Here is a 15971-nt window from a genome sequence, read left to right as displayed (position 1 = left end):
ACAACTATCCATGAGATATACATGTTACAAGTTGAAAGCAAGCTGCTGAAACTTAATCATCCTTTGTGTTGCTTCAATGCTTTTACTTTGAATTTATTGCTTTATGAGTTAACTCTTATGCAAGACTTTCTGATGCTTGTCTTGAAAGTACTATTCATGAAAAGTTTTGCTATATGTTATCTATTTGTTAGCAAACTATAGATCATTGCTTTGAATCACTTCATTCATCTCATATGCTTTACAATAGTATGATTAAGATTATGTTGGTAGCATGTCACTTCAGAAATTATTCTTTTTATCGTTTACCTACTCGAGGGCGAGTAGGAACTAAGCTTGGGGATGCTTGATACGTCTCAAACGTATCTATAATTTCTTATGTTCCATGCTAGTTTTATGACAATACCTACATGTTTTGTTCATACTTTATGATGTTTTGATGCAGTTTCCGGAACTAACCTATTAACAAGATGCCGAAGTGCCGGTTCTCGTTTTCTGCTGTTTTTGGTTTCAGAAATCTTACACGGAAATATTTTCGGAATTGGACGAAATTAATGCCCACGATCTTATTTTCCACGGAAGCTTCCAGAGAGCCAGAGAGGGACCAGAGGGGAGCCCTGGGGGCCCCACCCCACATGGCGGCGCGGCCAAGAGGGGGGGGGGGGCGCCAGCCTATGGGGGGCCACCCCTGGCTCCTCCGAGGCCGCCCTTCCGCCTATATATTCTCTCCGCCTCGAAAACCCTAAAGGAATAAGCCACGGGACGAGAAAAGTTACGCAGCCGCCGCCATCGCGAAGCCAAGATTCGGGGGACAGAAGTCTCTGTTCCGGCACGCCACCGGGACGGGGAAGTGCCCCCGGAAGGCATCTCCATCGACACCACCGCCATCTTCATCGCCGCTGCTGTCTCCCATGATGAGGAGGAGTAGTTCTCCCCAGAGCTGAGGGCTCTACCGGTAGCTATGTGGTTCATCTCTCTCTCCCATGATGTGATCTATATGAATGTGTAGATGTTACTCTTGTCTATTATGCACTCTAGAGGTTACTTTGAATATGAACTCCGGATGTTGTGGAGCTTGTTTACTCCGGCTTGAGGGAGCTCTTGTAGCCCTACACAATGAATGGTGTTTGTTATCCAACAAGAGAGTGTTTGAGAGTAGTACTTATGTGTTCATCTATGTGATCATAGGCTTTGTAATCTAGATGTCGTTATGCTGTTCAAGTGGATTTTACTTATGTGATCTCCGGAGACTCCTTGTCCCACGTGTGTAAAGGTGACGAGTGTGTGCACCGTGTGGGTCTCTTAGGCTATATTTCACAGAATACTTGTTCACTGGGTTATGATTTGAGTTGGATGTCTCTATGAAATTGTGGTGTGTTAGTACCTCCTATGAATGCTCACGGTGACAGCGTGGGGTGTTTATTAGTACTTGGGAATACATCTTTAAGGTTTGCTTTGCAGCCCTACACGGTGAATTAGTGTTCGTTATCCCGCCAGAGAGTAATTCAGAATAGCATGATGAAGTGCTTATATTTATATTCAATTATGATTGCAATGTTGAGAGTGTCCACTAGAGAAAGTATGATCCCTAGGCCTTGTTTCTAAGCATTGAAACACCGTTTCCAACAAGTTACTGCTACATGTTTACTTGCTGCCATATTTATTTCAGATTGTTATTACCACTCATATTCATCCATATCACTTGCATTTTACTATCTCTTCGCCGAACTGGTGCACCTATACATCTGACAAGTGTATTAGGTGTGTTGGGGACACAAGAGACTTCTTGTATCTTAATTGCAGGGTTGCTTGAGAGGAATATCTCCGACCTCTACCTCCACGAGTTCGATAAACCTTGGGTGATTCACTTAAGGAAACTTGCTGCTTGTTCTACAAACCTGCTGCTCTTGGAGGCCCAACAACGTCTACGAGGAATAGAAGCGTGCGTAGACATCAAGCTATTTTACGGCGCCGTTGCTTGGGAGGTAAGGTAAAAGGTATTCACATCCTCCGACTACTAAGCTATTTCCTAGCACTGTTGCCGGTGTGTGAGTGCTCGAAGGTATTTCCTTTAGATCCTGCAATTATATCTTTTTGTTTCTTGTTTTCACTAGTAAGGCTTACTGGAAAACAATAACAAAATGAGAGATCTTTATGAACTTTATCTTGAATTAGGACATGATGTGTTTGAAGAGAGAATTAAAAAACCTATGGAACTTTATATGCATGCTAATGGCAATGTTATTAGTATGAATGCTTTGAACACCATTGTTGCTAATGCTATGGAAAATTCTAAGCTTGGGGAAGCTGGTTTTGATGAGCATGATATTTTTAGTCCCCCAAGCATGGATGAGAACATTTACTTTGATGATACTTTGCCTCCTATTTATGATGATTATAATGATAGTGGTATTTTGGTGCCACCTACTATGGAGGATAAAGGTTATTATGATTATACCATGCCCGCAATTTATGATGATTACAATGATGGTGATGGTAGTTTTACTCCCACTATTACTAATAAAATTGATTATGCTTATGTGGAGAGTAATGATACTTTTATGCATGTGAATAAGAATGCTTTATGTGATACTTATATTGTTGAGTTTGTTCATGATGCCACTGAAAGTTATTATGAGAGAGGGAAACATGGTTATATGCATCTTAATAATATTAAGTTTCCCCTCTTTATGTTGAGAATATTGAAGTTGCGCTTGTGTTGCCTTCCTATGCTTGTTGCATTATGCTTACATGACTTGTTTATTTACAAGATTCCTTTTCATAGGAAGTGGGTTAGACTTAAAAGTGTTTATTATTTGCTTTTGATGCTCTCTTTTACTTCAACTCTTATTTCTTGCGCGAGCATCATTAAAATTCTTGAGCCCATTTTAATGGCTATAAAGAAAGCACTTCTTGGGAGATAACCCATGTTTTATTTTGCTACTGTTTTGTTGTGTCTTGGAAGTTGTTACTACTGTAGCAACCTCTCTTTATCTTTATTTTATTGCATTGTTGTGCCAAGTAAATTCTTTGATAGTAGGGTTGATACTAGATTTGGGTTACTGCGCAGAAATAGATTTCTTACTGTCACGAAATTGAGCAGCCCCGTCTATAGGTAACCCAGAACATTCTGCCAATTTACGTGCGTGATCCTCAGATATGTACGCAACTTTCATTCAATTTGAGCTTTTTCATATGACCAAGTTAAGTGCCCCAGAAAAATTCGTCTTTACGGACTGTTCTGTTTTGACAGATTCTGCCTTTTATTTCGCATTGCCTCTTTTGCTATGTTTGATGGATTTCTTTGTTCCATTAACTTTCAGTAGCTGTGGGTAATGTCCATAAGTGTTAAAAATGATTGTGTCCTCTCTGAACATGTGAATTTTTGATTATGCACTAACCCTCTAATGAGTTTGTTTTGAGTTTGGTGTGGAGGAAGTTTTCAAGGGTCAAGAGAGGAGGATGATATACTATGATCAAGAAGAGTGAAAAGTCTAAGCTTGGGGATGCCCCCGTGGTTCATCCCTGCATATTTCAAGAAGACTCAAGCATCTAAGCTTGGGGATGCCCAAGGCATCCCCTTCTTCATCGACAACTTATCAGGTCACCTCTAGTGAAACTATATTTTTATTCTTCCACATCTTATGTACTTTACTTGGAGCGTCTGTGTGCTTTTATTTTTGTTTTGTTATTTTCATTCTCTGAATAAATTCATGCTTATGTGGGAGAGAGACACGCTCCGCTTTTTCATATGAACACTAGCGTTCTTCGCTTTTACTTTTAATGTTCAATGGCGAAAGTTGATCGCTTCACTTATTGCTATTTGGTTGGAAACGAGAAAATGGTTCATGTGGTAATTGGTATATTGTCTTGAATAATTTGATACTTGGCAATTGTTGTGCTCAAATAGATCATGTTTAAGCTCTTGCATCATGTACTTTGCACCTATTAATGAAGAACTACCATAGAGCTTGTTGAAATTTGGTTTGCATGATTGGTCTCTCTAAGGTCTAGATATTTTCTGGTAAAAGTGTTTGAATAACAAGGAAGACAGTGTAGAGTCTTATAATGCTTGCAATATGTTCTTATGTAAGTTTTGCTGTACCGGTTCATACTTGTGTTTGCTTCAAACAACCTTGCTAGCCAAAGCCTTGTACTGAGAGGAAATACTTCTTGTGCATCCAAAACCTTGAGCCAAAACCCATGCCATTTGTGTCCACCATACCTACCTACTATGTGGTATTTCTCTGCCATTCCAAAGTAAATTACTTGAGTGCTACCTTTAAAATTTCATTCTTTGTCTTTGCAATACATAGCTCATGGGAAAATAGCTTAAAAACTATTGTGGTATTGAATATGTTGCTATGTATCTTATTTCTTATAAGTTGCTTGTTGAGCGGTAACCATGTTTCTGGGGACGCCATCAACTATTACACCTTTGTTGAATATCATGTGAGGGATTTGGTGACCAGGGGGGTACGTGAGCACGCGGTCATCACCGTTGGATCTGATCCACCACCATTGGATTCATCCTGTCAACAGACGGTGACTAACGGTTCCGTGAACTTTGGATTCGTATGAGGCGACAGCACTAGTCGCTAGCATGCATGCTTGAGTAGCAACAACTAATGTGTGTGGGACCTGCTTCCTGTGGAGAGATTAAGAAGGACTAGTCAACCATGGCCACCACGTCCGGCGACCCGCTTCGATTTATTCTCAGACTTCCATTTGGAGCAGTGTAGGATGGCGTCCAGTACCACCGCGGGCAGGCCACGGCCAACCAACGCTGCGGGGAGGCCGGCGCCGGCGAGGTAACCGCCGCCGAGCACCACCGTGGGAAGGCCGCTGCCGGGGGAGGTCGCCGCCGGGGAGGTAGCCGCCGCCGAGCACCACCGTGGGGAGGCCGCTGCCGGGGGAGGTCGCCGCCGCCAAGCAACACCACGGGGAGGCTGCCGCCGGGGAGATTGCCGCCACCGAGCCGGTGATGAGGCCGATCCCGCGCTCCTCGCGCCGGGGGGACGGCGGGCCGGCGCTGCTGGAACCTGCGCTCCGCCACTGGTGGAACACGCGCCCGCCGCTGTGGGATCTCGCTTCCTCCTGGGCCCATGCATCCGGCTCAAGGAGGCCCGGCGGCCAGCTTCTACTCCCGCCTTGGCATCCCCTATTGCACCCTGCTCCCGGCCGACATCCCTCTCGACGTGAAGCCGTGTAGGCGAGGCCGATCGCCGTCGCCTCCCCCGCCGGAGCCCCTGCAATATCTGAATTGTTCAATGTACAGCAGTGAATTTTTCAATGTACAGGAGACTATTTCAATGTACAGCAGTATCTGAAACATGATGCTTGTTCATACTCAATTAATCAATGTACTGTACAGTAATGTAAACAATTGTTGTGGCTATTGCAAGAACTTCTGATCCAGATGACAGCAGCTATGCTTGTTCATAATTGTTGTGATACTCCAGGCAGCGTTGCCACTGTGGTATAAACATAGCTGGTACAAACATAGCGTTTTCTAAATATACAACTACAACCATAAGAACTCATAAGTCATCCACTTCAGACATCACATAGAGATAAACGCGCAGAAGAAAGAATAACAGATCAAGCACAGCTCACAGCTCACATGGGCACATCATGACAAAGGTAGCAGCAACCTTCACGCTTGTGCTACAGATCGCAACAGAGGAAACGATTAACATCACAAAGCCACGCCTTCTTTTACCCCCGCAGCACCGGCAAACTAAATATGACACGCCTGAACAGAGAAGGCAAGAGTGGGCAAACCTGCATTGCGGTCGCGAACTGAACGTAGACGAGGAACCCCTGCCACTTGGAGTCATCAATTTCCCAAAACTTGAATTGATTAGACCATGTGTTACACCTGTCTCTTGCATTACTTGGAGTCAGCTGCCGGATATGGCGAAGAACCACAAGAGATGCAGCGAAGCATCAACGACGGGCTTCCTGCCGCGCTCGTCCCCATCGAGCGCCGCGGCGCGACCAGCGCACCCCCGACGCTGCTCCGAGGCGAATCCGTGGTGGAGGAGTCACCCACCACGCCACCTCAAAAGCATCCACTTTTTGGCCAGTGTAGTGGGATTGAGGCCCGGGGCAGAGGACCAGGAGTAGGGAGCGGGAGGAGGAAGTGGGGGAGGACCGGGTGAAGGCGGGGGAGAGTTTTGCGTGTGAGGGCATGGTGGTCAACCGCCGGAGTACGCCGACCGGTTCGAATCAAGGGAGAAAGAGTAGACATTTAGGCCAGAGTTGTGGATGAATGTGCAGGGGAGAGAACCCGAAGGAGGGATAGGGAATCTGCGAGGAGGGACGAGGAATCTCCGAGCGGAAGGAGGCACGGGGGAGCTGCGCAGCGTCTCGCGGGCGAGGGCGGGCATGGGGGCTGGAGATGGAGCGGCGACGCTGGAGAGGGGAAGGGGACGCACTACCGCCGTCGGGTACCAGAGGAGAGTCCTCCGAAAATTGGAGGTCTGGTTCCAACTTGAGGCTGGCTTCGTCCTCCGCCATCGCGCGACGTGCACGGCCGTGGCCGGACAGAAGTGCGGCGGCTGAGCTTGGGAAGGGCGGCGTCAATGGCCTGGACACGGATGCGGCGCTGAAAATACACGCGCTAAGCAGAGCGCTTAGTTAATTAGCGCTAACCAGGACCATGGGTCAGAAGTCAGAACTTGTCTAGTTGCTCCACAATAGCGGACGAAGCTAATCAATCAATTCTAGAATCGATGTACGGAGTACCAAGTAAAATAGTCTGCTATTGTAATTTATTTTATTCGCGCAGGCGTTTTGTAGCAGGATTTTCGGCATCATACGCGCCCGCATGCGGTGGCGTGCTGCTCGGGATGGATGGGGAGAGTATGGGCGAGAGATAAGACAGAGCACACCTAGTGGATCAGAGGGCCTAACGGACAAACCTAACACTGTTAGACACGTGTCGATTTCTGAGCGTGTGCTCACGTACCCATGTGATCACCAAGCTTCATCCGATCATGTGAGTTGTTATGCATGTTCGTCTTGTCTGAAGTAAGGGCGATTTTCATGATCAAATGGTTTGAGTATGCATATTGTTAGAGAAGAACATTGGGCCGCTAACTAAAGTCATGAATCATGGTGGAAGTTTCAGTTTGGACACTAATCCTCAATCTCTTATGAGAATATTATCTGTTGTTGAATGCCTAAGCATTAAAAAGAGGAGTCCATTATCTGTTTTCTATGTTGTCCCGGTATGGATGTCCATATTTGAGATTTATTAAAAACGAGAAATCAAATGCAATTTATCTCCTTGGACCTTTGTACAGGCGGCATAGAGGTACCCCTTTGTGACACTTGGTTGAAACATATGTTATGCAATGATAATCCGTGTTAATCCAAGCTAATTAGGACAAGGTGCGAGCACTATTGGTATTCTATGCATGAGACTTGCAACTTATAAGATGTATTATGCATAACACATATGAATTATTACTACCGTTGACAAAATTGTTTCTATGTTTTCAAAATAAAAGCTCTAGCACAAAAATAGTAATCCATGCTTCCCTCTGCGAAGGGCCATTCTTTTACTTTATGTTGAGTCGGTTTACCTACTTCTTTCTATCTTAGAAGCAAACACTTGTGTCAACTGTGTGCATTGATTCTTACATGTTTACTTATTGCACTTGTTATATTACTTTATGTTGACAACTATCCATGAGATATACATGTTACAAGTTGAAAGCAACTGCTGAAACTTAATCATCCTTTGTGTTGCTTCAATGCTTTTACTTTGAATTTATTGCTTTATGAGTTAACTCTTATGCAAGACTTTTTGATGCTTGTCTTGAAAGTACTATTCATGAAAAGTTTTGCTATATGTTATCTATTTGTTAGCAAACTATAGATCATTGCCTTGAATCACTTCATTCATCTCATATGCTTTACAATAGTATGATTAAGATTATGTTGGTAGCATGTCACTTCAGAAATTATTCTTTTTATCGTTTACCTACTCGAGGGCGAGTAGGAACTAAGCTTGGGGATGCTTGATACGTCTCAAACGTATCTATAATTTCTTATGTTCCATGCTAGTTTTATGACAATACCTACATGTTTTGTTCATACTTTATGATGTTTTGATGCATTTTCCGGAACTAACCTATTAACAAGATGCCGAAGTGCCAGTTCTCGTTTTCTGCTGTTTTTGGTTTCGAAATCTTACACAGGAAATATTTTCGGAATTGGACGAAATTAATGCCCACGATCTTATTTTCCACGGAAGCTTCCGGAGAGCCGAGAGAGGGACCGAGAGGGGAGCCACAGGGGCCCCACCCCACATGGCGGCGCGGCCAAGAGGGGGGGCGCCGGCCTATGGGGGGCCACCCACGGCTCCTCCGAGGCCGCCCTTCCGCCTATATATTCTCTCCGCCTCGAAAACCCTAAAGGAATAAGCCACGAGACGAGAAAAGTTACGCAGCCGCCGCCATCGCGAAGCCAAGATTCGGGGGACAGAAGTCTCTGTTCCGGCACGCCACCGGGACGGGGAAGTGCCCCCGGAAGGCATCTCCATCGACACCACCGCCATCTTCATCGCCGCTGCTTGTCTCCCATGATGAGGAGGGAGTAGTTCTCCCCCGAGGCTGAGGGCTCTACCGGTAGCTATGTGGTTCATCTCTCTCTCCCATGATGTGATCTATATGAATGTGTAGATGTTACTCTTGTCTATTATGCACTCTAGAGGTTACTTTGAATATGAACTCCGGATGTTGTGGAGCTTGTTTACTCCGGCTTGAGGGAGCTCTTGTAGCCCTACACAATGAATGGTGTTTGTTATCCAACAAGAGAGTGTTTGAGAGTAGTACTTATGTGTTCATCTATGTGATCATAGGCTTTGTAATCTAGATGTCGTTATGCTGTTCAAGTGGATTTTACTTATGTGATCTCCGGAGACTCCTTGTCCCACGTGTGTAAAGGTGACAGTGTGTGCACCGTGTGGGTCTCTTAGGCTATATTTCACCAGAATACTTGTTCACTGGGTTATGATTTGAGTTGGATGTCTCTATGAAATTGTGGTGTGTTAGTACCTCCTATGAATGCTCACAGTGACAGCGTGGGGTGTTTATTAGTACTTGGGAATACATCTTTAAGGTTTGCTTTGCAGCCCTACACGGTGAATTAGTGTTCGTTATCCCGCCAGAGAGTAATTCAGAATAGCATGATGAAGTGCTTATATTTATATTCAATTATGATTGCAATGTTGAGAGTGTCCACTAGTGAAACTATGATCCCTAGACCTTGTTTCTAAGCATTGAAACACCGTTTCCAACAAGTTCTGCTACATGTTTACTTGCTGCCATATTTATTTCAGATTGTTATTACCACTCATATTCATCCATATCACTTGCATTTTACTATCTCTTCGCCGAACTAGTGCACCTATACATCTGACAAGTGTATTAGGTGTGTTGGGGACACAAGAGACTTCTTGTATCTTAATTGCAGGGTTGCTTGAGAGGAATATCTCTGACCTCTACCTCCCTGAGTTCGATAAACCTTGGGTGATTCACTTAAGGGAAACTTGCTGCTGTTCTACAAACCTCTGCTCTTGGAGGCCCAACACTGTCTACAGGAATAGAAGCGTGCGTAGACATCAGATATGAGGAGCACTATCGAAAAGGCATTGCGGGAAATTCTGAAACCGACGGAAACAAAATATGGATTAAATATTAGAGACTTGCAGTTCCTCCTAAAATTAGGACCTTCTGGTGGCGAGTTATTCATGGTTTCATACCAGCTCCGGAGGTGCTGCTTCAGAGGCATATAGAGAAACAAGGTAATTTCTTAGAGTGTGGTGCAAAAGAGGATACAATATACCATGCTCTAATTGAATGCCCCTATGCTAATGCTTTTTGGACTACTTTCAAATCCCTCTATAACATTAAACTTCCAAAATTACATCCTTTAACTTGGGCACAAGATTTACTTGATACATCTATTTGCAAACACTACAAGAAAAGTTGCCATGGCCGACGAAGTTGAAGTCGCGCCGTGGTTGCTGGTGTACCATGGCCGACGATTTTTGGTCTCTCCGTTGTGCATGTCAAAACGTTTTTTTCTCGTTTTTGAGGCCACCTAGCCCGACGAAAACGGCCAAAACGTGGCGTATGGTGTCCCGGGACGTGGTGCATCTCGAAATCTCGGGTTCGCCGGCCGAGTCAACGCAAATCCGCACCGCCGAGGGATGTAGGGCCCGGATGGCAGCCTCTACGGCATTGTTTTTTTTCTCGATCGCGCCATCTCGTTCAACGCTCTCCGATCGAGCCGTTTACGATGCGGGATCATGGGTCCCGCATGTCATCCTCTATGAACCAAAATTCTTTCTATTCTTGGATTTTTTTTTGACCCCCGATTTCTGGCTACTTCCTTTTTCTTTTGATCCCTTGCCGCCTTGGAAACGTTGAGACCGTCGTTGCTAAATGGGACCCGCATGGTATCCTCTATGTGCAATCAACTTTCTTTTCTTGGAGTTTTTTTGGCACCTCATATTTGGTCACTCGCCTTTTTCTTTCGATCCCCTGCCGCCTCTCAAACGGTGATACCGCTGTTGCTAAATGGGACCCGCATGTCATCCTCTATCTACTATAAAACTTTCTTTTCTTGAATAATTTTTGGCTCCTCATATTTGATCACTTGCCTTTTTCTTTCGATCCCCTGCCGCCTCTCAAACGGTGATACCGCTGCTGCTAAATGGGACCCGCATGTCATCCTCTATGTACTATAAAACTTTCTTTTCTTGAATTATTTTTGGCTCCTCATATTTGTTCACTTGCCTTTTTCTTTCGATCCCGTGCAGCCTCTCAAACGGTGATACCGCTCTTTGCTAAATGGGACCCGCATGTCATCCTCTATGTACAATCAAGTTTCTTTTCTTGAATTATTTTTGGATCCTGATATTTGGTCACTTGCCTTTTTCTTTCGATCTCATGCCACGTTTGAAACGTTGAGGAACCTGCTGGCTCATGGGACCCGCATGTCATCCTCTATGTACTATAAAAGTTTATTTTCTTGGTTTTTTTTTCACCCTCTGATTTTTGGCAATTTCCTTTTTGTTTTGATCCCCTGCCGCCTTTGAAACGTTGAGGACTCTGCTGGCTCATAGGTCCCACATGTCAGCCTCTATGTACAATCAAGTTTCTTTTCTTGAATTATTTTTGGATCCTGATATTTGGTCACTTGCCTTTTCTTTCGATCTCATGCCACGTTTGAAACGTTGAGGAACCTGCTCGGCTCATGGGACCCGCATGTCATCCTCTATGTACTATAAAACATTCGTTTCTTGGTTTTTTTCACCCTCGATTTTTGGCTATTTCCTTTTTCTTTTGATCCCCGCCGCCTTTGAAACGTTGAGGACTCTGCTGGCTCATAGGTCCCACATGTCATCCTCTATGTACAATCAAGTTTCTTTTCTTGAATTATTTTTGGATCCTGATATTTGGTCACTTGCCTTTTTCTTTCGATCTCATGCCACGTTTGAAACGTTGAGGAACCTGCTGGCTCATGGGACCCGCATGTCATCCTCTATGTACTATAAAACATTCGTTTCTTGGATTTTTTTTGACTTGTTTCTTGGATTTTTTTGGCACCTCATATTTGGTCACTTGCCATTTTCTTTCGATCCCCTGCCGCTTCTCAAACGGTGATACCGCTGCTGCTCATTGGGACCCGCATGTCATCCTCTATGTACAATCAAGTTTCTTTTCTTGAATTATTTTTGGCTCCTGATATTTGGTCACTTGCCTTTTTCTTTCGAACTCATGCCACGTTTGAAACGTTGACGAACCTGCAGGCTCATGGGACCCACATGTCATCCTCTATGTACTATAAAAGTTCATTTTCTTGGTTTTTTTTCACCCTCTGATTTTTGGCTATTTCCTTTTTCTTTTGATCCCCTGCCGCCTTTGAAACGTCGAGGACTCTGCTGGCTCATAGGTCCCACATGTCAGCCTCTATGTACAATCAAGTTTCTTTTATTGAATTATTTTTGGATCCGATATTTGGTCACTTGCCTTTTTCTTTCGATCTCATGCCACGTTTGAAACGTTGAGGAACCTGCTGGCTCATGGGACCCGCATGTCATCCTCTATGTACAATAAAATTTTCTTTTCTTGGATTTTTTTGGCACCGATATTTGGTCACTTGCCTTTTTCTTTCGATCTCATGCCGCCTTTGAAACATTGACTAAGGCTGCTGGCTCATGGGTCCCGCATGTCATCCTCTACGACAATAAAAGTTTTCTTTCTTGGAGTTATTTTTGACCCCTAATTTCTGGCTATTTGCCTTTTTCTTTTGATCTCCTGCCCCTCTGAAACGATGAGGACGCTGATGGCAGGTCGGTCCCACATGTCATCCTCTATGAACAATAAAAGTTTCCTTTGATGGATTTATTTTGAACCCCTAATCAATTTCTGGATATTTCCTTTTTTTCTTTTGATCCCCTGCCGCCTTGAAATCGCTAAGGATGCTGCTGCCTCATGGGTCCCGCATGTCATCCTCTCAGAACGGTAAATGTTTTCTTTTCTTGGATTTTGTTGACCAAACGATTTTTGGCTTATTTTTTCTTTCGATCTCCTGCAGCCTTTAAAACGTTGAGGACACTGCTGGCTCACGGGTCCCACATGTCGGCCTCTATGAACAATAAACGCCGAGGATGCTGCTGCCTCATGGGTCCCGCATGTCATCCTCTTAGAACAAAAATGTTTCTTTTCTTGGATTTTTTACCAACAGATTTTTGGTTTATTTTTTCTTTCCATCCCCTGCCGCCTTTAAAACGTTGACGACGCTGCTGGCTCATGGGTCCCCGATGTTAGCCTCCCCGTACAACAAACATGTGATATCTTGATTATTTTGCAGACAATAAACAGTGTATTGCGCTCTGAGCTATTTCAAACGGATAAAATAAATCTTTATTTTTACATAAACAAACTTATATGTTGAATCTCCTTGTTTTTTTTGTTTTTGCGAAGCATAGGACTTTCCTGTTTTTTTAGGAAATTCCGAACTTTCCTGTTTTGGAGTGGGCTGAAATTGTACGAGTCAAAAGGCCAAGCAGGATAGTTAGAAGGCCCAGATGTCCAGATGCAGCCCAATTGAAATCTTTCTTCTTGGATTTTTTTTCACCCCCGATTTATGGCTACTTCATTTTTCTTTTGGTCCTGTGCCGCCTTGGAAACGTTGAGACCGCTGCTGCAAAATGGGACCCGCATGTCATCCTCTATGTACAATAAAATTTCTTTTCTTGGATTATTTTTGGCACTCATGGGTCCCGCATGTCATCCTCTATGAACCAAAATTCTTTCTATTCTTGGATTTTTTTGACCCCCTGATTTCTGGCTACTTCCTTTTTTCTTTTGATCCCTTGCCGCCTTGGAAACGTTGAGACCGCTGCTGCTAAATGGGACCCGCATGTCATCCTCTATGTGCAATCAACTTTCTTTTCTTGGAATTTTTTTGGCACCTCATATTTGGTCACTTGCCTTTTTCTTTCGATCCCGTGCGGCCTCTCAAACGGTGATACCGCTGCTGCTAAATGGGACCCGCATGTCATCCTCTATGTACTATAAAACTTTCTTTTCTTGAATTATTTTTGGCTCCTCATATTTGGTCACTTGCCTTTTTCTTTCGATCTCATGCCACGTTTGAAACGTTGAGGAACCTGCGGGATCATGGGACCCGCATGTCATCCTCTATGTGCTATAATAGTTTATTTTCTTGTATTTTTTTCACCCTCTGATTTTTGGCTATTTCCTTTTTCTTTCGATCTCATGCCACGTTTGAAACATTGAGGAACCTGCTGGCTCATGGGACCCGCATGTCATCCTCTATGTGCTATAAAAGTTTATTTTCTTGTATTTTTTTTCACCCTCTGATTTTTGGCTATTTCCTTTTTCTTTTGATCCCCTGCCACCTTGGAAACGTTGGGTAAGCTGCTGACTCATGGGACCCGCATGTCATCCTCTATGTACAATCAACTTTTTTTTCTTTTGATCTCAAGCCGCATTTGAAACGTTGAGTAAGCTGCTTGCTAATGGGACCCGCATGTCATCCTCTATGTACAATAAAGTTTTTTTCTTGGATTATCTTTGGCTCTCGATATTTTGTCACTTGCCTTTTTCTTTCGATCTCATGCCGCCTTTGAAACGTTGAGTAAGCTGCTGGCTCATGGGTCCCGCATGTCATCCTCTACAAACAATAAAAGTTTCCTTTCTTGGAGTTATTTTTGACCCCTAATTTCTGGCTATTTGCCTTTTTCTTTTGATCTCCTGCCCCCTTTGAAACGATGAGGACGCTGTTGGCAGGTCGGTCCCACATGTCATCCTCTATGAACAATAAAAGTTTCCTTTGATGGATTTATTTTGAACCTAATTTCTGGATAATTCCTTTTTTCTTTTGATCCCCTGCCGCCTTGGAATCGTTGAGGATGCTGCTGCCTCATGGGTCCCACATGTCATCCTCTCAGAACGGTAAATATTTCTTTTTTTTGGATTCTTTTACCAACTGATTTTTGGCTTATTTTTTCTTTCGATCCTCTGCCGCCTTTGAAACGTTGACGACGCTGCTGGCTCATGGGTCCCGCATGTCAGCCTCCCCGTACAAGAAACATGTGATATCTTGATTATTTTGCAGACAATAAACAATGTATTTCGCTCTGAGCTATTGCAACAGATAAATTAAATATTTATTTTTACAACTTATATGTTGAATCTCCTTGTTTTTTGTTTTTGCGAAGCATAGGACTTTCCTGTTTTTTTTAGAAAAATCCGAACTTTCATGTTTTGGAGTGGGCTGAAATTGTACGAGTCAAAAGGCCCGGCGGGATAGTTCGAAGGCCCGGATGTCCGGATGCGGCCCAATTGAAATATTTCTTTTCTTGGATTTTTTTCACCCCCTAATTTCTGGCTACTTCATTTTTCTTTTGGTCCTGTGCCGCCTTGGAAACGTTGAGACCGCTACTGCAAAATGGGTCCCGCATGTCATCCTCTATGTACAATAAAATTTCTTTTCTTGGATTATTTTCGGGTCCTGATATTTGGTCACTTGCCTTTTTCTTTCGATCTCATGCCGCCTTTGAAACGTTGAGGAAGCTGCTGGCTCATGGGTCCCGCATGTCATCCTCTATGAACAATAAAAGTTTCCTTTCTTGGAGTTATTGTTTACCCCTAATTTCTGGCTACTTCTTTTTTCTTTTGATCCCCTGCCGCCTTTTAAACGTTGAAGACTTTCCGGCTCATGGGTCCCACATGTCGGCCTCTATGAACAATAAACATTTCCTTTCTTGGAGTTATTTTTTACCCCTAATTTCTGGCTATTTGCCTTTTTTTCTTTCGATCCCCAGTCGCCTTCGAAACGTAGAGGACGCTGCTGCTCATGGGTCCCGGATGTCGGCCTCTATGAACAATAAACCTTTCCTTTGTTGGATTTATTTTTCACCCTCCGATTTTTGGCTATTTCCTTTTTTCTTTTGATGCACTCGCCGGCTTGGAAACGTTGAGTAAGGCTCGCTGACACATGGGGCCCGCATGTCATCCTCTATGTACAATCAACTTGCAAGATCTTGGAGTGAAAGAGCTTATATTAGTGGGACCCATATGTCATCCTCTATGTACAATAAAAGTTTCTTTTCTTGGATTATTTTTTGCTCCGATATTTGGTCACTTGTCCTTTTTCTTTCGATCTCATGCCGCCTCCGAAACGTTGAGGAAGCTGCCGGCTCATGGGTCCCGCATGTCATCCTCTATAAACAATAAAAGTTTCCTTTGTTGGAGTTATTTTTTACCCCTAATTTACGGCTACTTCTTTTCTTTTGATCCCTGCCGCCTTTGAACGTTGAGGACTCTGCTGGCTAATGGGTCCCACATGTCGACCTCTATGAACGATAAACCTTTCTTTTCTTGGAGTTATTTTGACCCCTAATTTACGGCTATTTTGCCTTT

Source organism: Lolium rigidum, chromosome 7 (assembly GCF_022539505.1).
Source record: "Lolium rigidum isolate FL_2022 chromosome 7, APGP_CSIRO_Lrig_0.1, whole genome shotgun sequence".
NCBI classification, from domain to species: domain Eukaryota; kingdom Viridiplantae; phylum Streptophyta; class Magnoliopsida; order Poales; family Poaceae; genus Lolium; species Lolium rigidum.
The sequence above is the reverse complement of the archived record's forward strand: the minus strand, read 5'-3'. Positions refer to the sequence as shown.